This window comes from Cornus florida, unplaced genomic scaffold, assembly GCF_030987335.1.
Source record: "Cornus florida cultivar Cherokee Brave unplaced genomic scaffold, ASM3098733v1 CherokeeBrave_3.0.0_Hap2_Chr01, whole genome shotgun sequence".
NCBI classification, from domain to species: domain Eukaryota; kingdom Viridiplantae; phylum Streptophyta; class Magnoliopsida; order Cornales; family Cornaceae; genus Cornus; species Cornus florida.
Window position 1 is genome coordinate 44082759 of NW_026775571.1, and position 22315 is coordinate 44105073.

At 41.0% G+C, this 22315-nt stretch overlaps 1 pseudogene; it reads left to right on the forward strand.

The window, feature by feature from the left end:
* Positions 1-348: 348 nt before the first annotated feature.
* Positions 349-11930, forward strand: LOC132295536 (primary amine oxidase-like; annotated as a pseudogene).
* Positions 11931-22315: the final 10385 nt, after the last annotated feature.

A 22315-nucleotide genomic window follows, 5' to 3' on the forward strand; every position in this document is an offset into this window, starting at 1 on the left:
TTTAATATCCTTGTTAATCTGCATCTTGTAAAATTCTTATTAATTTATTAATTTTTAGAAAGCGACCATCAACGTAACTAAAAGTAGGTCTTAATGGCTGCTTTTCTATACCGTACGGAATTTGTCAAAATTAATGGTTGTTTTTCTATTCTGTACAGAATTTGTCAAAAATAATGGCTGTTTTTCTATACTGTAGTTAATTAGTCAAAACATCATGTCAAAAAATGGACCCATATTTTGACATATTGCTAATGAGTAATGACCGTAGATAATAGGCCAAAACACGTCTATCATTTCCCACATACATTTTTGTGGTGTGTGTGTGTTTGCATTTTAGATAAATATAAAATCCTCTCATTTCCCACCCAAGGCCACGTCTGTCTATGGCTTCAAATCTCAGGTATCTCTTCTTCTTCCTCCTCTACTCAGTCTTCTCCTTTATCTTGACCCAGCAACACCATCCACTTGACCCACTCACTCCATCAGAGCTCAATCAAGTCCGAGCCATAGTACACGGGTCTAGACCCAGTCCACACCACAACCTGACCTTCCACTATGTAGGCTTAGATGAACCACATAAGCCCACCATCCTCTCATGGCTGTCAAACCAAGCCACCCAAAACCCACCTCGCCGAGCCTTCATCATGGCCCGTATCAACCATAAAACTCATGAAATTGTGGTTGACTTACAGTCTGGTTCGATCGTATCCGATAGAGTCTATCATGGACGTGGTTACCCTATGCTCAACTTTGAAGAACAACTAGCTGCAGTCCAGTTGCCACTAACATATGCGCCATTTATAGACTCAATTGGCAAGAGAGGGCTTAAGTTAGAGGAAGTTGTGTGTGGGAGTTACACTATAGGGTGGTATGGAGAGAAGAGGGAGAGTAATAGGGTGATCAAAGTTACATGTAATTACTTGGATGGGACTGTTAATCTGTACATGAGGCCTATTGAGGGTATAACAGTGATCGTTGATCTAGATGAGATGAAGATCAAGGACTACAGTGACAGGTTGATGGTGCCTGTACCGAAGGCAGATGGAACAGACTACAGAGAATCGAAGCAGAAGCCGCCCTTCGGTCCACGTTTGAAGGGGATAACAGTATTGCACCCAGAAGGAAGTTTCACCATCAATGGACATACAATAAGGTAAGATGGTTAGTCACAAGAACCATGATATTGACTATCTAATAGATCGAAGTCACAAAATTTTTTTTTTTTCGGGTACATTGGTACTTTCACACTTATTATGGAACCTGTCACAGGGCTAAATTACACCACGAATTTTTACCTCTGCAATGGCACTTGGGGCCACCAAGTCTCAGCCAACACAATACACACAGTATAGAAATGTAAAGAAGGCACACACAGTTACAGGGACAAGCCCCAACCTTTGCTCATATTAAACATATTACAAAGGAACATGAGTTCGTACAAGGAACAACCAAGGCTCACACCCTCTTCTCCGTTCCCTCTACAAAGCCCACCTTAGCATTATATAGGCCACTCTCAAAACCGCTCATAACTGCCCACTAAGATGATGGATGACACCCCCATCCACCTAGGATCGTGCTAGCACCCTCTAAATGAGCCAGCACTATAATGCAGTTGACAAGCCTAACTGCTAGACTTGTTGGCATGTTCTACTCATGCCACATAACCACAAGAAGTTAGATTCTGCATAGTGGAGGAAACCACCCTTAACCGCCTGTGTGTTGGTCCTCTCAGAATTGTGCCACATGTTTGGGAGGTTACTCAGCACTCCCCCACTTCCCATGATGAGTGGGAAGTGCTAGTAACTTCCCCCAACCAACCGAGCCCACTAAGCCACCACCTCTTGTAACCGCAAGCCATGACTTTGTGTTATCCATGCTCTAGCCACATCTGAGTCAACCTTGTGAACCTAGCCTAAGTCCACCAATCTGCACCCACATATATATGTCTTTGAGTGCACGGCATGCCAAGCCATGCACGCCTGCGCGCATGCTCGGGTGCACACCAAAGTGCACGCCGGCGCACACACTAGTGCCCTTCTTCGCGCGCCATGTTTGTACCCTCATGCGCCCGTGGCTGTACACCCACCTGGACGCCCATGCGCACGCCGAGCTAGACGCTCGCACACACTAGGTTAGACGCCAGCCCGCGCGCCCACCTGCATGCCCGCACGCGCGCCGCTGCACACCAGCACGCGTGTCGGTGCCCACTTGTTTGCCCTTTAATATCTTGGATGCTCCCCACTTGTGCAACCATCTTGGAGTGGTGCAACACGTGCCCATGCACGTTGGCTAAGCCCTCTAAGCAAGCCATGCCATAGCCCAACCGATGTGCTCAACAGACCCCCCCTAATATAGTCTTAAAGAAATCCAGCACTCTGACAGGAGTAAACATCACCCATGCTTGAGGAGTCATAATGGCCTTTTAGACCTTTCCCGACATCCAAATTGAGTGCCGTCTGCGCCAACCAGCTTCTATGGACTCAAGGTACCTCCCATAAAGATCCCGAGTCAAAACTCCAAGTTTCACTTTTCGCCATATTTACGAAAGTGCCACTGGGCACCCCTAGTGCACGCCGAGCATCCTTTTAAGCATCTTGTGTGCATGCTGAGCATCTTGTGCACGCTGACAACCCACTGAGCATTCTCATGGCTGTCTAACCAAAGCCAAAGTATTCCCAAGACATGGCATGGCCTTGAAATGTCCATGTCTTCCCTTGGACAACCGTCAAGGGGCTAACAAACCACCCCCACCAGAAGAAGTCGACGCCCTCGTCGACTTGTCCAAGTACTCCCTTACCTATTTCTCAAACTGCCATAATGTCACATCCCTTTCCCAACTCGCCTCTACTTCACTGTATCCTTTCCATTGCACCAAGTAATCAGTTCTGCGATTTTTCTTACTCTGACCCTGGGTCCGGTGAAACAAAATCTTCTCCACCTCCTTGTTAAACTGCTACCGAATAACAGGTGGGGCTCTCTTAGCCTACTGTCTTGATGTATCTGCAGTGTCCTCATGAAAAGGCTTGAGGAAACTCACATGAAAAGTAGGATGGACCTTCAGTCTTCCAGGTAACTGTAATCTGTAAGCAACATTCCCCACTTTCTTCACAACTTCAAATGGACCATCATACTTCTGAATCAGCCCTCTGTGAACAGTCTTGCTGCTTATCTTCTTCCAAATCTGTGGAGTCAACTTCAACAGAACTTTGTCTCCCACTTGGAACTCTAATGGCCTTCTCCCTTTATCTGCATACTTTTTCATCCTTCTCGCAGCCTTGGCAAGGCTGTCCTGTGCCTCCTCCACCATCTCTTGCATGGAACGGGCATATCGGTATGCTGCAGGGCATCTTCGACAAGTCCTCTGCACTGCCACCTCCTGTGGTGTGCGAGGTTGTTGCCCTGTTGCCAACTCAAAGGGACTCATTCCTGTTGCTGAAGACCTGTGCAAATTATAAGAGAATTGTGCAGTGTCTAGCAACTTCAGCCAATTTTTCTGACTTGCAGTGACATAGTGCCTCAGATATTCTTCCAATAACTGGTTCATCCTCTCAGTCTGTCCGTCAGTCTGAGGATGGTTTGCTGTGCAGAACTTCAGTTCAGAACCCATCAAACCAAATAGCACTGTCCAGAACCTTCCCGTAAATCTGGTGTCACGATCACTAACAATATCTTCGGGCAAGCCAAAATATTTCACCACAAACTTTTGAAATAAACCAGCAGCAACTTCCGCTGGGCATGCATGTGGTGCAACAATAAAAATTGCATACTTAGAGAATCTATCTACAACCACAAAAATAGATCTCATACCTTCCACCTTGGGAAAACCAGAAATGAAGTCCATTGAAATTGACTGCCATGGACGCTCTGGTATAGGCAAAGGTTACAGTAGCCCTGCCTCCTTCTTCCTTTCATGCTTGTCTTTCTGACAGACCAAGCAAGTCTTGACATATAACTCTATGTCATCCTCCATCTTGGGCCAGTAATATGATCTGGATATCAACGCCAGCATTCTATCCACCCCTGGATGTCCAGCCCACTGAGGATCACGCATTTCCCGCATTAGTTCCCGTCTCAAACCTCCAACAGGAACATATAATCTATCTCATCTGGCATAGAGTAGATTATCTTCAATCCAGTACTTTCTGACTTCACCATCAGCAACCTGTTGCTTAAGTTTCTGATAGGCATTGTAGGACTGAGATTGCTCTTTGATTTTGTCAAGGAAATCAGTATACACAGTTGTCAATGACGCCACATACTCCTGCACTTCCTTCCTACTCAAGGCATCAGCAACCTGATTCTGCTTTCCAGGTCTGTGAACCCACACAAAATTGAACTCCCCAAGAAACTCTTGCCAATGAGCTTGCTTTGGAGTAAGCTTTTTCTGTGTCTTGAAGTAAGTATTGGCCACATTATCAGTCACCACTGTAAACTTAGTACCCAAGAGATAGTGCTTCCATGCGTCAAGACAATGTATCACTGCAGTCATCTCCTTCTCGTGAGTTGTATACCTCTGTTCAGCATCCTTAAGCTTCCTGCTTTCAAAGGCATATGGGTGTCCTTCTTGGACTAGGACCCCACCAATTGCTCTATCAGAGGCATCAGTATGCACTTCAAATGGCAAACCAAAGTCAGGCAGTCTCAAGACCGGTTCTGTAGACACTGCCTGCTTAAGCATCTCAAAAGCATTCTGGCACTCCTCAGACCAAACCCACTGTTTGTCCTTCTTCAGCAAGTCCGTTAAAGGACTAACCTTCTTGGAATACCCCTTTATAAACTTTCTGTAGTAGTTTGCCAACCCTAGAAAAGATCTCAACTCTGTCACTTTGGCAGATGCAGACCAATCAAGGATGGCTTTCACCTTTCTCTCATCCATTCTGACATGGCCCTTACTGATCCAATGCCCCAAAAACATCACTTTTTGGCGATAAAACTCACACTTCTCCTTTTTGACAAATAACTGAAACTCCTTCAGTTTTGAGAAAACCAATCTCAAGTGTTTTAAGTGATCTTTCAATGACTCACTATAAACTACAATGTCATCCAAATAAACAACAACAAAGCGATCGATGTAGTCATAAAACACATTATTCATTAAGTTGCAGAAGGTTGCCGGGGCATTAGTTAGCCCAAACGGCATTACAAGAAATTCATAAGACCCATAACGAGTTGCACATGCAGTTTTGGGTTCATCTCCTTCTGCTATACGCACCTTCCAGTAGCCTGCACGTAAATCCAACTTAGTAAAGTAGGATGCCCTTGACAACCTGTCAAATAAATCAGCGGCATTGGGCACTGGATACTTGTTCTTCACAGTCACCTTATTCAGAGCCCTATAGTCCACACACATCCGCATTGAGCCATCCTGCTTCTTCTGGAACAACATTGGCATGCCATACGGTGCCTTGGATGGTTGAATATAGCCAGACTCCAGCAACTCATCCAACTGTCTACGCAGTTCAGCCAGTTCTGAAGGCGCCATCCGGTATGGGGCCTGAGCAGGAGCCCTTGCACCCGGTTCCAACTCTATCTTGTGATCAACAGCACGTCGAGGGGGCAATTGCTTGGGTAGTTCTGGTGGCATCACTTCTGCAAATTCCTCTAGAATTTCAGCAACAGAATCCGGAACTTCAACAAGCTGGTCCGGTTTGATCTCTATCATAGCTGCAAGAAAGGTAGAGTATCCCCTCTTCAAACCTGTTTTCACTTGCAATGCAGAGATTATTTCGATGCAACCATATTTACGATCTTCCTTCTTTTGGTGCCCATAAAGAGCCACTGATGGAATAAAACATGGACAACTCCTGTCCCAAATAAAAACTCCTCCCAAATATGGCACAACTACCACTCTGGCTGTCGTAAGGAACTTAATTCCAAGAATTAGATCAAAATCATCTAAGGGAACAGCCATAAGACTAACTATGCCCTCCCAACAACCAACTTTTATAGAAGTGGTGGCCATGCCTAAAACAGGCTTGGCTTCAGAATTCACAGCTTTCATCTTATTAGCATGTGGAATTAACTTTAAATTAAACTTACTTACTTCCCTCTGCGCAATGAAGTTATTAGTGGCCCCCGTGTCCACCATTGCCAAAACTTCCTTGCCGTTCAGTGTCACCTGAATGAACATGAGCCCTTTCAACTCCATGGACTGTTCTTTAGTAAGAGCATTCAGCATTTGCAGAGGATTAACTCGGGTTGGACCAGATTCCGAGTCTGAGACTCCTTTTGAATCAGCGACAATAGCACTTAGCTTCTCCCTCTTGGGACAGTCCCTAACACGATGGGGACCATTGCAGATGAAACAATCGTAGTTGGGCTTAGTCCCACTACTACTCCCTTTGTTGTTGTAATCTGCCTTAGCCTTGACAAAGCCACTGCCTTTACCCTTCTTTTGATTCTTGTCCTTCTTTTTGTCCTTGAACCTGAAGGACTGGCCTTTGTCTTTCTTCCCCTCCTTGAACTTCTTCTTGTCTTGTGTAGTAGACCCAGTCATCTTGAAATCTACAAGACAATCTGCCGCTGTCATGGCAGTAGGAAGGTCCCTCACACCTTGCCTACGGAGTTCTGCCTGAGCCCATGGTTGCAATCCGGACACTTGTCCTCCTCTGACATATTTCGAATGTCCAGCATCAAGGAACTAAAGTCCTTCACATATTCACGAACGGTACCTGTGTGCTTCAATTTCTTCAGAGATTCCCTTGCAATCCATGCAGTGTTATGAGGCAAGAACTAGTCCTTCAATTCCGTCTTGAGGGTCTCCCAAACTTCAATCCGAGGCCTACCCGCAGAAGCATCGTCCTCTGTCCGTGTGCGCCACCATAGCTTTGCATTACCAGATAGATACATGCTTGTAATGGTCACCTTCTCACCATCAGGGATCCGAGCAGCCTTGAAGTACTGCTCCATGTCCCATAGGAAATTCTCCAACTCTTTGGCATTTCGGGTACCACTGAAAGACTTGGGATCCGGCACCTTGATCTTCTGTAAAAGAGGATCACCACCGCCTCTGGAACTCCCATGAATGGCCCTCTTCACCAAGGACACTTCATCTTCAAGGTCTTTCAGGTTCTTCTTGAAGACGTCAGTCAGTGACTCAACATCTTCAGAAATACGGGTCAATTGCTCTTTGGTGGCCTGCATGAAGTCACCAAACCCATCAGGATCAGTCTTCAAGATCTCCAATTCAGAAGCCAAGTTTTCAATTCGAACAACAAGGCTCTCTGCACCATCTTGTACCTCTGTTTCTGTAGGAAAACCCACGAACTCTTCCAAATGGGAAACTCTTTCACGAGTATTACCTCCAGCCATCGTAGAACGGGGCACTGATACCAATTGTCACAGGGCTAAATTACACCACGAATTTTTGCCTCTGCAATGGCACTTGGGGCCACCAAGTCTCAGCCAACACAACAACACAATACACACAGTATAGAAATGTAAAAAAGGCACACACAGTTACAAGGACAAGCCCCAACCTTTGCTCATATTAAACATATTACAAAGGAACATGAGTTCGTACAAGGAACAACCAAGGCTCACACCCTCTTCTCTGTTCCCTCTACAAAGCCCACCTTAGCATTATATAGGCCACTCTCAAAACCGCCCATAACTGCCCACTAAGATGATGGATGACACCCCCATCCACCTAGGGTCGTGCTGGCACCCTCTAAATGAGCCAGCACTATAATGCAGTTGACAAGCCTAACTGCTAGACTTGTTGGCATGTTCTGCTCATGCCACATAACCACAAGAAGTTAGATTCTGCATAGTGGAGGAAACCACCCTTAACCGCCTGTGTGTTGGTCCTCTCAGAATTGTGCCACATGTTTGGGAGGTTATTCAGCACTCCCCCACTTCCCATGATGAGTGGGAAGTGCTAGTAACTTCCCCCAACGAACCGAGCCCACTAAGGCACCACCTCTTGTAACCGCAAGCCATGACTTTGTGTTGTACATGCTCTAGCCACATCTGAGTCAACCTTGTGAACCTAGCCCAAGTCCACCAATCTGCACCCACATATATATGTCTCTGAGTGCACGGCATGCCAATCCATGCACGCTCGTGCGCATGCTCAGGTGCACACCAAAGTGCACGCCGGCGCACACACTAGTGCCCTTCTTCGCGCGCCATGTTTGTACCCTCATGCGCCCGTGGCTGTACACCCACCTGGACGCCCATCCACACGCTGAGCTAGACGCTCGCGCACACTAGGTTAGACGCCAGCCCGCGCGCCCACCTGCATGCCCGCACGCGCGCCGCTGCACACCAGCGCCCGTGTCGGTGCCCACTTGTTTGCCCTTCAATATCTTGGATGCTCCCCACTTGTGCAACCATCTTGGAGTGGTGCAACACGTGCCCATGCACGTTGGCTAAGCCCTCTAAGCAAGCCATGCCATAGCCCAACCGATGTGCTCAATAGACCCCTTCCCTAATATAGTCTTAAGGAAATCCAGCACTCTGACAAGAGTAAACATCACCCATGCTTGAGGAGTCATAATGGCCTTTCAGACCTTTCCCGACATCCAAATTGAGTGCCGTCTGCGCCAACCAGCTTCTATGGACTCAAGGTACCTCCCATAAAGATCCCGAGTCAAAACTCCAAGTTTCACTTTTTGCCATATTTACGAAAGTGCCACTGGGCACCCCCAGTGCACGCCGAGCATCCTTTTAAGCATCTTGTGTGCACGCTGAGCATCTTGTGCACGCTGACAACCCACTGAGCATTCTCATGGCTGTCTAACCAAAGCCAAAGTATTCACAAGACATGGCATGGCCTTGAAATGCCCATGTCTTCCCTTGGACAACCGTCAAGGGGCTAACAGAACCCTAATTCTACGAAACTACAGTGGAGGGTTGTTGTTAATCATTCTTTTTTATTTTTTTTTTTTATTTTTTTATTTTTTTAATTGGAAATCACGCAGAAATGTCTCCATAGAGACTTGAACCCTGAAAGGTAGAGGCTGATAAGCTAGACCACTAACATGTTGGTATCATTCTATTTGTTTACTCTTCATCCTGTTGAGATCTTAATGATTCTAAGGTTGTAATCCTAGTTTTAGGTGAACTAACTTTTAACCCCCACTCTATGGACATATTCCTAGTTTTGGATGAACTAATATCGTGTTGAGATCTTAATGAATTTATTGACGGAACCTTAATTTTGGGTGAACCAACTTTGACATCCTTTTTCTGTTGTTGTTTTCCTTTCTGTTATTTTCTTGAGTAAATGATAGGAAGTCTAAAGTTGGACCAATTTTATATGAGTATAGGCTGAAGGAATATTAAAGATTTCATGATGATGTCAATTCCCACTCGCATAAATAAGTCAAAGTTGTCTGACTTTCTAACTCCAAATCATTATTCTTTTTTCATAACACTGTTTCCATTCATGTCATCGTCCAACCTCGTTAATTGGATGTGGTATAGTGAAACCCATGTGATTCTTCTCGTTCAACAAATGAGATTGGACAACCGTGCATTAGTCAGAATTTAAAAGTGTACATCAAATTTTCATTTGATTCACACAGTTGAATAACATATCTAAATTTGTCACTACATTTAGGTGGGCTAACTAGGATTTCCATCTGTCATTCGACATGCGAGCAGGTCCAGTTATATCCTTAGCATCAATCTATGACCTCGACAAGGATGAATATCGTCGAGTTCTCTATAAAGGGTTTGTGTCAGAACTCTTTGTGCCGTACATGGATCCAACAGAAGAATGGTACTATAAGACATTCTTTGATGTTGGTGAATTTGGATTCGGTCTCTGTGCAGTGTCACTTGAACCATTGAGGGACTGCCCAGAAAATGCAGTTTTCATGGATGGGTACTTCACTGGGCAGGATGGCACACTAGGAAATATTTCGAATGCGTTATGTTTATTTGAGCGATATGCCGGAGATGTCATATGGCGCCATACTGAAGGTGGAATTCCAGGGGAAGTGGTAATTGAAATTCCAACTGGTTTAAGTACGTTTAAAGCATAATAAGATTGGGAAATTTTATGAATGAAAGTTGGAATTGTTTTGCAGATAAGAGAGGTTAGACCAGAAGTGAGTTTGGTGGTGAGGATGGTATCAACTGTTGGTAACTACGACTACATAGTTGATTGGGAATTTAAGCAATGTGGCTCCATCAAATTTACTGTAAGTTATGAAACTATTAGACTCCAGTATTGATTTTAAAACTGAAAGCATTCATTTTGAATTTATACTATAATAGTTGAAAGAAATTTCAAATATCCTTCGATTCAAATGAAACCTTAAAGTTTATTGAATACAAAGTCATTGCTTCTAAGTACGTATTTTAAATGCACCACTAAACAAATAATTAGCATTACAATTAAGTCAATCAGCAACTTGAGCTCAGCTCATTCACAAGTTTAGATATTGAGTAATGCTACTATGCCCAACTCGCTCCAATAAACAAATGTTTAACAAGGACTCTTCGGAGTGTTTACCTAAATAATTAACATATCAGTCCTTAACAAAAACTGATTGAGACTTCTATCATTTTTCTTACAAAATTAAGCTTCACATTTGTTTAGGACATGGCTATTTTCGGAATTGGCCCTACTTAACTTGTTAACTAGTAAAATATATTATTTTGAATTACTTATAAATCTTGTCATGTTCACATAGTTTATTACTTTCTTTGTCTTCTTAGAGTGTCATAATAATTTTATTTATTTATTTATTTAAGGCATGTAATAGGTTCATTACTTAATGTGCAAATGAGAATTGAGATTATTAGTACATTGTTCAAATGACATTATGTGCTGTTAATCTAGACTCAATGAGCATCTCACAGGTTGGGCTAACTGGTCTGCTAGAAGTGAGGGGATCAGAGTACACCCACAAAGACCAGATAAAAGAGGAAGTCTATGGTACATTGCTGGCAGAAAACACAATCGGTACATACCACGATCATTTTATGACCTACCACCTTGATCTTGACGTGGACGGTGATGCAAACTCCTTTGTCAAGACTAGTTTGAAAACTATGCGTGTAACTGACAACAGGTCTCCAAGGAAGAGTTATTGGACGGCTGTAAGTGAAACGGCTCAGACCGAGTCTGATGCTCGGATTCAGCTCGGTTTGAACCCGCCTGAGTTGTTAGTGGTGAATCCAAACAAGAAGACCAAGGTGGGGAACAATGTTGGCTACCGTCTGATCCCCGAATCTACGGTTGGTTCACTTCTAACAGACGATGATTATGCGCAAATGCGTGGGGCCTTCACTAAGTACAATGTGTGGGTCACACCGTATAACGAGTCTGAAAAATGGGCTGGAGGATTATATGTTGATCAGAGCCGAGGTGATGACAGCTTAGCCGTATGGAGCCTCAGGTACTGATCGTTTGATCGGCATAATCATGGCCTTTGACTTGATCATTTTTATAATTGGTATTAATAATGGTTTAAGGTTCCTAATTGGTATTATTAAATTACATTGCAGGGATAGGGAGATAGAAAATAGGGACATTGTGTTATGGTACACGTTGGGCTTTCATCATGTACCATACCAAGAAGATTTTCCGGTGATGCCCACGGTTAGTAGCGGGTTTGAGCTCCGGCCAGCCAATTTTTTCAACCACAATCCGGTGCTCAAAGTAAAACCCCCCAGAGATGTTAAGTGGCCTAATTGTTCCAAAGAAGGGAAGGCTTAATTCAATGGATTTTTCATGTTCTACACTAGGCTTAACAATAATGGGGCTTGTTGGAAATTAAACTTGATTATGGGCTTTTTTGTGTTTTTGTAAAGGTTACAAGTCCTTTAATATGGTGTGTTAATTCTGTCTTAGTGGGAGTTTGTATTTGTGTTAGTGGTAGACATGAGAGTTAAGTCTACTAAATACTATGTTAGTGGGATTAGTGGGAGTAATTGGACATTAAAATGTAATTGATTACATATGTTTTAGAGCCTATATAAACTCATGTACTCTACATTTTTTATATAAAGAGAAAAGTTGAATATATAAGAGAATAAGATGAAATAGTATGAGTAGAATATAAGATATGTCTAAGTGTTTTTTCATCAACTCCTCTATATATTATAATGTTGTGTGTGTATCTAGGCCACTATTTCCAACAAAATGATATCAGAGCGAGGTCTCATGTTCAAGCCTAGACGATCCTAAAGGTCTGACAGAGTTGATCCTAGAAGGTTTAATATTTTGAGAAAAACATGTTTCTTCTTGATGATGATGAAGATGGGAAAATATATTTTCTCAGTGATAAGATGATGTTCTCTAATTACAAGAGAATAAAAATCATCATGACTTTATACCTCAAAGCATGTGATTTATAGGATGTTGTTGGATAAGAGCCAAAGAATGTCATGCCCAATAAGCTTTGTGAAAAGAAAGAAGAAAAGGCATTGGTAGTGTTGCAAAAGGCAATACATCAAGAAATTTAAGAGTATTTTGGAGAGTCCAAAACTCCAAGTTGTGTTTGAAAGATGCTCGAGGCCATCACTTCCAATCATCGAGGTGAATTACTACCCATAGAGTATTGGGTACAATGCTTTGAGGATGACGAGTTTACGAAAGATGATTGTCAAATTCTTGAAGACAAATTTGTGTAGAATGAAGAGGAATGCCATGCAAATTAAGTTGACCATTTTGAAGATTCAAAAATTGAATATGAACTTGAAATGATGAATGAGGAAGAGGTAAAGAAAGGTGTTGAAGAAGAGATTGAAAAAGTGGAGGACAATAAAGTGAAAAGAGGAATTAAAGAAGAAGAAAGTGTTAAAGAAGAGGCAAAAGTCGATGAAATTGGTGAGTTAACATCTTCAAGTATGGTTACAAAATTCACCTTCAAAGAAGTTACATTTAATTTATTTGATAAAATTATGATTTCTTCGTATTCATCTCAATTGGAAAATGAAATTAAATATTATGATAATTGTGTTGTTGTGGAGAATTATGAACTTCTCTTGAAGAAAGTTACTGCAAAGAAGTAAGAGATTGAAGTTCAAGATGATAAGAAATTTTCAAATTATTTTTAAAAATATAGTTTGAAGAATTTTGTAATTGACACAGGTTGGGTGAATATGAAGTTATTTTTTTACTCTAAAGAAGTAGCACATTTGAATTTAAAGAGTCATTAAAAATTCAAGAAGAAAAAAGATAGATTGTCCATTTGTATAAAGAGGATGATATATGATTGTGTAAAGATATCAAACAAGCATTTGAAGATTTTTCACAAGCCATACACATCAATAGAAAGGCCAAGATGATTGTTGTAATTGTGTGTTAGTGGGAGTTTGTATTTGTGTTAGGGGAAGAAATGAGAGAAGTCAACTAAATACTATGTTAGTGGGTGTCGTGACCCAAGTTTTTATTCAACCCAGTGGGTCAGTGATGACCCGAAACTTGACCCGGTAATGGATCCGAAATACGGAAGCGAAAGATGTAAATGAGGTTTCTAGAGATATAACTCATCTCTAAGACACAAGAGTGACCCTCCATGAGGTCGCAGACCTCAAGGAGAACGAAAAAAGAAATTAGAGTTAAAACGGGCAAAATCCGTTCATTAAGGGTAAAATGGTCAATTCACAAATATAAAGAGAAAATTGACTCCAAACAAGTCAAAAAAGGTGAATATAACCTAATCTAATCATTTCACAACATTCCAAGAGGTTCTAAGAACTTTGGCCAAGAATTCCCCAAAAATGTTCTTTCCTGGTTTAAGTGAAAACTGACACTACTTCACTAAAATATGAATAACTCTCACTGTAATTCAATCTAAGAATTGCATAGGTACCATTAGAAAGATGACTCAAAATCCTTAAGTTTAGGCTCAAGAATCACCCCATTTGGATTAGAAATGAAGGAGTCATGGCCGTTTGAATTTGGAACATCAATGCTGAAACAAAATATGGAAGGCTGTGTGTATGAGGGCTGTTTCGGTCGTCCGAAATAGAGTTTCGGATGACCGAAACTCACAGAAACTTTTCTGAAGTCTTGTTTTTTCAGGGGTGGTTACTTCGGTAGACTGGAATAAACCATCGGTTGACTGAAATAAGCCATCGGTCGACCGAAATGGCCCTGAAAGGTGTTTTTGGCTACTGGAATGTGCATTTTCACAAATCAAAAAGGTACCAGGTGTTTCGATCGACCGAAACACCTCAAAACCAGTTGAAAGCTTCACTAAACATGGGAGATTTGCAATGTAACCTATAGAATTCATTATACCCAAATGCATAGGTCAAAACTGATTCTTTTTAAGGGAAATTAAGCATGTGCACATATCAACAAGCATAATGTGAATTATTTGTACATAGAACAATGGCTCATGGACTCATACACATCAATTACAAGAATCTCACATGCTAAACCTCCAAAGTTGGTTAAAATACATTCTTAAAGCAAAATATGGTTCCACATGAGTACAAGTGCTAAATTAAACATGCTTGGCCCTTGACCTCATTATACACACATCCTAGGAGTATTAAAAGGTGCACTTAAGTGCACATTACATAGGTTGAACTAAAAATGCAAGTTTTGACATAAAAACCAAAATGAAGCGTGATATGCTAACAAGTGCATATTCTGATAAAATAAAAATGCTCCAAGAAGTCAAGCAAGTCTAAGAGTGTTGTGTATCCCATAATAAAGCTTCTATACCTAAAAAAACACGCGGTAACTTCGGGGTGAGTAAACAAGTTTACTCATAGGGAATGAGCATGCATAGGCTTATCTTTAATTATACAAAGTTTGCAATTCAATACAATTTAATCCATGCTATTAAAGTGACATTGGAACTTTTAACATAGCATAACGAAATGCAATTTCACAAAGTTACCAACTTGGAAATTAAATTGTGGAATCAAACCAAAGTGGATACTTAGATATTGCTCGAATTAAAACCGTACTCTTGGCATCACTTTAGGGCCATTAACCCATGGGTACCTTCCCCTAGTGCGCACTATAGTGTAGGGAGCTCTGTATCTCCCGTACTAGAACCAAGTCCTAGCCCAGTCATGTTCTTAATAATATCCTAAGTTTCCAAAATCAACAAGTTGAGCAACAAATCATGATATGTGATAAAAACACAATAAAGCTCCATAAATTACAGGACTAAATCATTAGATCAATAAGATAGAAATTAAGTAGACTAACTAGTTAATTTCTCTAGATTTCAAGAATTGTTCAAATGATTCCAATTTAATATATAACAAGAAATAAGTTATGGCCATACTATATATCAACTTCAAATTGGAATACAAGCATGGTACAAATAAGTAGAATTAAAATTAATTTAATTTACTTAAGTCTCTAGATTTAAAAGCTCATTTAAATAATGCAAATTAAGATACAACAAAGATCAAGTTATGGCCATGCCATATATCAAGTCTAAAGTGAGTTATATACAAGCTATAATTAATCATTAACTTCTCATTTCAATACAAAACATGCATATAACTTGGATATCACTACAAAAACAATTAATTCACTTAGATAATAAACTAAAACACCCCCTACCTCAATAGAGAATTGTATCTCTATAATCCAAGGTAACTAAGCTTAAAAATGGAAAACCAAACAAGGGTTTTATAGAGGAGAGTGAGAGGAAGATAAAGTGTTCTAAGCTGAAAGTCTAAGGTTAGTGGAAGGGTATCAAAAATGAAGTCAAAGCTCTAAGTCAAGCATTGCTCCAATGGTGGCAAGGTTAGGGTTCTTGAGAGTAAAGAGATGAATCAATTAAAATGTGGAAACCCTAAGTTAAATGTGGTGGAATTCTCTACTCACTAGGTGCTCTTGCACTACCTCTCACACACACACAATGGAAAACCAATTGTGAGACCTACACTTATCATGAATCTAAGTAAACTTCCAAGACTTAATATTAAGCCTACACTTGTTAACCATCCATGCCAACAAGTGCTCCTATCCTAGGCCAACAAATGAGTGAATCTCGACCCTCCATATGTCATGAGATTATGCTTCCAAGTTTCCCCAACCCAATGCCAACAAATGGCACAATGAGAATATGATACTTGTCCCATTTTTTAGAAATTGCAAAAAGGCCCTTTTTGAAAATATCATCCAAATTAAATTATAAAATGGTCCCTAAGACAAAAAATAATTATTTTGCATAATTACACTAAAACCCTAAAAGTCAATAATATTTCTATGAAGTTATGCATCCATGCCCTTTACAAGAAAAGTAAACACTTAACATACTTTTCTACAAAAGTAAAAATGTAGATATATTGGAAATTAAATATCGTGGGTGTATGCAAAGCCGGAATCAAATCCGAGCACAAAAAGTAAGGTTATGCAAGGAAAAATGATAAATGAGAAAAAGACAAAATAGGAAAAAAAACGGTAAGAAAAGAAGAAGAAATTACCGAAAAAAAGAAAAGAAGAAAAATGACCGGGTCATTGCAACCTACCCTCCTTAAAAGGATTTCGTCCCCGAAATCGAATCGTACCTGAAAGAGAGAACAAATAGGGATACCTAGAGTGAATCTCTTGCTCGAGCTCCCAGGTAGCCTTCTCAATGCCGTGGTGTCTCCATAAGACCTTAACCAATGGAATGGTCTTGGTTTGCAAGACTTGTTCCTGTGAATCAAGAATCTGAACTGGAACTTCCTTGTAGGTCACGTCCTCATCAATAACAACATCAGTCCACTGTAGAACATGCGATGGATCCGGTTGGTACTTCCTCAGCATCGAAACATGAAAGACGTCATGAACCTTATCTAGGTCTGGTGGCAACGCCAATGATAAGCAACTTCACCAACGCGCTCCAATATCTCAAATGGTCCAATAAACCTAGGACACAACTTGCCAGTCTGTCGAAATCTCAGAAGTCCCTTGCGAGGAGAAATCTTAAGAAAGACATGGCCCCCTACCTCAAAAGACAAGGATCGTCTCCTCCTGTCAGCGTAACTCTTCTGTCTGCTCTGTGCGGTAGCCAACCGCTGCCGAATCAACTTGATTTTTCTGTAGTCTCAATGAAAATGTCGGGACCCAAGGCAACGGTATCACCGACCTTGGTCCAACAAACTGGAGATCTGCAAGGTCTGCCATACAACGCCTCAAAAGGTGCCATTCTAAAACTGGTCTGGTAACTGTGGTTGTAGGCAAACTCAACCAAAGGTAAGTAGTCCTCCCAACTAGCTCCGAAATCTAAGAGACAAACTCGTAGCATATCCTCCAATATCTGAATGGTGCGGTCCGACTGACCATCAGTCTGAGGATGGAATTCCTTGATGAAGTGAAGCCCCGTATCAAGAGCCTCTTGAAAACTCTACCAAAAATGAGACGTGAACCGCGAATCCCTATCCGAAACAATGGATACAGGAACCCCTTGAAGCCTGACAATCTGCCACACATATAGTCCACTCAGTCTCTCTGCACTGTCTGTCACTACCATGGGCAAGAAATGAGCCATCTTAGTTAACCTATTAACTATAACCCAAACGGCAACATTCCCTGCCTGAGACCTCGGAAGTCCCGTTACGAAATCCATAGTGATATGCTCCTATTTCCACTCAGCTACTGGTAATGGTTGCAACAATCCCGCCCATCACTGATGCTCCGCCTTCACTTGTTGATAAGTAAGGCATCGATCCACAAACTGTGAAACATCTCGTTTCATACCCTACCACCAAAACTGTTGCCGCAGATTGTGATACGCTTTCGTACCACCAGGATGAACTGCGATCCGAGAGTGGTGAAAATCCTGAAGAGCGTCTTCACGACAAGACAAGGGAACAAACATCATCCCCTTGTACCTGAGACCACCGTCTAAATGTAAGGTCCAACCCTCTACATTCTCGCCTCCCGAAATCTGAACATGGATGGCCTTTATCTCCCCATCCTCTAACTGTGCCTCAATAACTCTGCTAACAAGAGCCGGTTGAGCCACAAGGCTAAATAAAATAGCCGGTGAAACATCCTCATAAGATTGTAAATCAAGATGTGCAAGCTCTCCTAGCATCTTCCATCTGTGAATGGAAATGCTAGCAAGAGTCCCCCGCGACTTCCTACTCAATGCATCGGCCACCACATTAGCCTTACCCGGACGGTGCTCTAACTTAAAGTCATAATCCTATATGAACTCAACCCATCTACGCTGTCTCAAGTTCAAATTCTTCTGAGAGAAGAGATACTTGAGACTCTTGTGATCGAAGAAAACCTCAAACCTCTCCCTGTACAAATAGTGTCTCCACCCCTTCAGGGCAAAGATAACTGCTGCCAATTCCAAATCATGTGTTGGATAGTTTAACTCGCTAGTCTTCAACTGTCGAGACCCATAAGCAACCACCCGCTCTGTCTGCATCAAGACACAACCCAAACCTTCCCACAAAGTATCACAGAAGATCACATAACCCAAACCACGTTCAGGAATGATCAAAACTGGAGTGGATGTCAACCTGACCTTCAATTCCTGAAAAGCAACCTCACAGGCCTTGTTCCATATGAACTTAAACCATTTGCGGGTAAGTCGAGTCATAGGTGCTGCTAAACGAGAGAAGTCCCGAAAAAATCTCCGGTAATAGTCGGCTAGGCCAAGAAAACTCTGGATCTCAAACACAATCTTCAGAGGTTCCCAATCCATCACTGATTCAATCTTTGATGGATCCACTGCAACATCGCCCCTTGATACAACATGTCCAAGGAACTTCACCTCTGGTATCCAAAATTCACGTTTCTCGAACTTGGCGTATAACTGATTATCCCTAAGGATTTACAACATTGTCCTCAAATGATATTCATCTTCTTCCACCAAAACTGAGTATACAAGAATGTCGTCCATGAAAAACACAACGAACCGATCAAGATGGTCACTAAATACACGGTTCATCAATGCTGGAATATTGGTCAAACCAAACGGCATTACTAGAAACTCATAATTGCCATATCGTATACGGAAAGCAGTCTTGGATATATCCTCATCCTTAACCCTCAACTGATAGTAACCCGATGTCAAATCAATCTTAAACAAGTGGCTCCTTTCAACTGATCAAACAAGTCATCAATCATAGGCAAAGGATACCTATTTTTTATCGTAGCGTGGTTCAGCTTGCGATAATCGATGCAAAGTCTTAAAGATCCATCATTCGTCTTCGTAAAAAGAACCGGTACTCCCCATGGTGAAGCACCAAAATGAATAAAGCCCTCAGCTTTCAAATCATCCAATTGAGCTTTAAGCTCATCAAGCTCTGCCTATGCCATACGGTACGGTGCCATAGAGATTGGCGCAGCACCGGGAATGACGTCAATGGTAAAGACGACTTCACGAAGAGGAGGAAGCTCCGTCAACTCCTTTGGAAAAACATCCAGAAATTCCACAACAACTGTTGGATGATGAGCGCTGAAAAGTACACTTTTAAACCCCTTAAGCTTGAGTATTCTAGGACCTTTATCTATCTTGTTCACCCGTTTTAGTACTTATTTGTGTTTTTGTCTATTTCAGGTCAATAATGTTAAAATGGGCTAAAAATGGATTCTTAAGGCCTTTTTGGAGTCAAACTAAGTCTTAGTAATGATCCGGAGCAAAAAGAGGCTAATTTGGAACAAAAGAAGGACAATGCTGAAAAACTGCCAAGTTGGATCGATCCAACTTTTTCTCTGATCGATCCAACTTCTCTGATCAATCCAACTTTTTTTCTGATCGATCCAACTTTTTCTCTGATCGATCGAACATTGCTGACAGCGAGCTGTCTTATTCGTGTGCGCCCAAAAGTCCGCCTATCACATAGTACGGGATTAGATATTTTTGGGGCTATATTCCTGACTTAGTAACTAAGGAAAGGACCTTCTATATAAAAGGAAGAGACCCATTTGTAAAGAGGCTTTTTGTCATTTTTATTTTTTCATTGTATTTTTTATTTCTCTCTCTAGCAAAGTTAGAGATTAGGGTTAGAAGAAAAGGGGGAAGTGGAGGCACATCTCAAGATCCATCTCTAGACCACTCTCTCTCTCCATCTCTAAAGCTTCAAAGAAGAAAAAGAAGAAGAGGAAGAAGAAGATGGAGTCATATTTGGAGCTTGATTCCATGACCACATCCATCTCCTCCATGATTGGCTAGATCTATACTTAGGGCTTGGATGAGCCCTAAGTCTTGTGTAATCTAAACCCTTGTATTTCTATTTTTGGGGATTTGTATATATTGTTGTGATTAGTGTTCTAGCCTTGTGAATTTAATGAATCTTGGTATATTTCTATGATTTTTTATGGTTTAATTCTTCCAATTAATTCTCTAGTTTATTTACATGTCTATGTGTGATTAAAGTAGGAATTATTTCTTACATGATTCACATAGATTAATTCTTTCTATTGATTCTGTATTTTAATTACATGTTGTCTTATGTGTGATTATTTGGGGAATTGATCTCTACACTAGATTCTCTATGTTGGTTGCACGTCTATGTGTGTAATTAAGGATTTACTGATGGCTAAGCATGGGTTTTCATTGAATGGGTTTGTCAATTAATTAGATGGTTTATACTTATGCTTGATGGGTTGTTCTACAATTTAATTCATGCTTGTAGGTAGGTAGACAATCTATGATTGCTTAGATATTCCATGGCTTATTATTGCAAATTCCTTGATTGTCTATATTAATGTGTGCTACAATTATTGCTACCTAGATGGGTCATGCTTAAACTAGATGGGTTGTGCTACAATTAGTTTAGGTAAGACAATTCATGCTTAAATTAGATGGTCCATGCTTAATATTGTAATTGGTAGTCGCATTTTGTTCACAACAATGTATTCCCCATTAATGGAAATTAAGTGGTTAATTACATGAGCTTAGTGGTGATTCCAACACCCTAAGACCTCTCTTCATATCTCTTAAATCCCTATCTCTAACTAGTTTACTTTACTTGCATTTTAATTTCATTGCACCTTAGTTTAATCAAACCAATCTCTCTTTCTTTGCAATCTTGTGATATATTGGAGTTGAAGTTAAATTCCAACACGTATAATCCCCTGGGACGATCCCTACTCACTCTTGCTACTTTAGTAGTAGTGTTGGTAGAGATTTTTATAAATTTAAACTTGACCCAAAAGGCTTTTTTTGAACCGCACATTCACTACATCAATTTTGGCATATAAGAACGGCCATTCGCTCGTCAAATTTTGGCGCCGTTGCCGGGGATTTGTTTATTAGATTTGGCAACGTCGTTGTTGTAGTATCGATTAGGAATTAGTACTCTTTTGATCGTGTCTTTACTTTGTTTTTATTTTTCTTTTAGTTATTTATTGTGTTTGTTCATATTTGACAAGGTGCATTGAGCAAGAGGCAAGCAAAGGACTATCCAAGTAAAGGAGCTAAGCAAAGAAAGGAAAAATGGTAAAAACTTAAAAAAATTTGCTAAGCTAAGCTTTAAATTTGGAATTGAAGTGCTTAAGGACCTTTGTGAGATTTTCTTTACTCAATCCCTTAGTTAAATCATCGGCCCGCATGGAGGCTTATTTTTTATTGTCTTACATCATTGTTGTTAAAGTATGGGAATATGAATTAAAAGTTTGTGGAAGAAGTCTAGTTGCATTGTTGTGAAGGCATAGTGTTTGTCATTCTTTGTATTTGTTGTGTTTTGTATCATGCATGCATGGGCGTCGTTCATTGAGACCAACTCTTGCCCCTCTTGATTTGCATCTTCAATCTATTGTTAGAAATCCTAGGGGAAGCGGAAGTTCAAATAGAGCCAATCTTTCAATGGATGACCGTAATGATAATCATGTTGAGGACATTCGTCACATAGACCAACAAGGTATCTTTCATCCCAATTTGCACAATGAGAACATACAAGTACCATTAGGCATGCCTAGGCCATTCATTCACCAACCACCACAACAACAAGGCTAAGTTCCATATGGAATGCCAAGGCCAATGTATGCTCCACAACCTCCCATCAATAATTAAGGAATTCAAAACCAAGGTGTTCATGTTGCACCTCAAGTAGCTAATCCACCTCTTGCTTTAAGAGACCATTATGTGTCTAATGAGTATAATGCACCTACATGCATCCAATTGCCACCATTTAGAGCACATCATTATGAAATTAAAGCACAAACTATTCAAATGCTTCCTAACTTTCATGGACTTCCTAGTGAAGAACCTTACAAGCATTTGGATGAGTTTCTTGAAGTATGTTCCATCGTAAAATATACGGACATGCCGGAAGAGATTTTAAGACTCAAACTTTTTCCATTCACCTTAAAAGACAAGGCAAAGTATTGGTTTAACAATCTTAGGCCTTTTTCAATCACTTCTTGGACAGAAATACAACAAGAGTTCTTGAAAAAGTACTATCCGATTTCTAAGACCAATGCCATGAG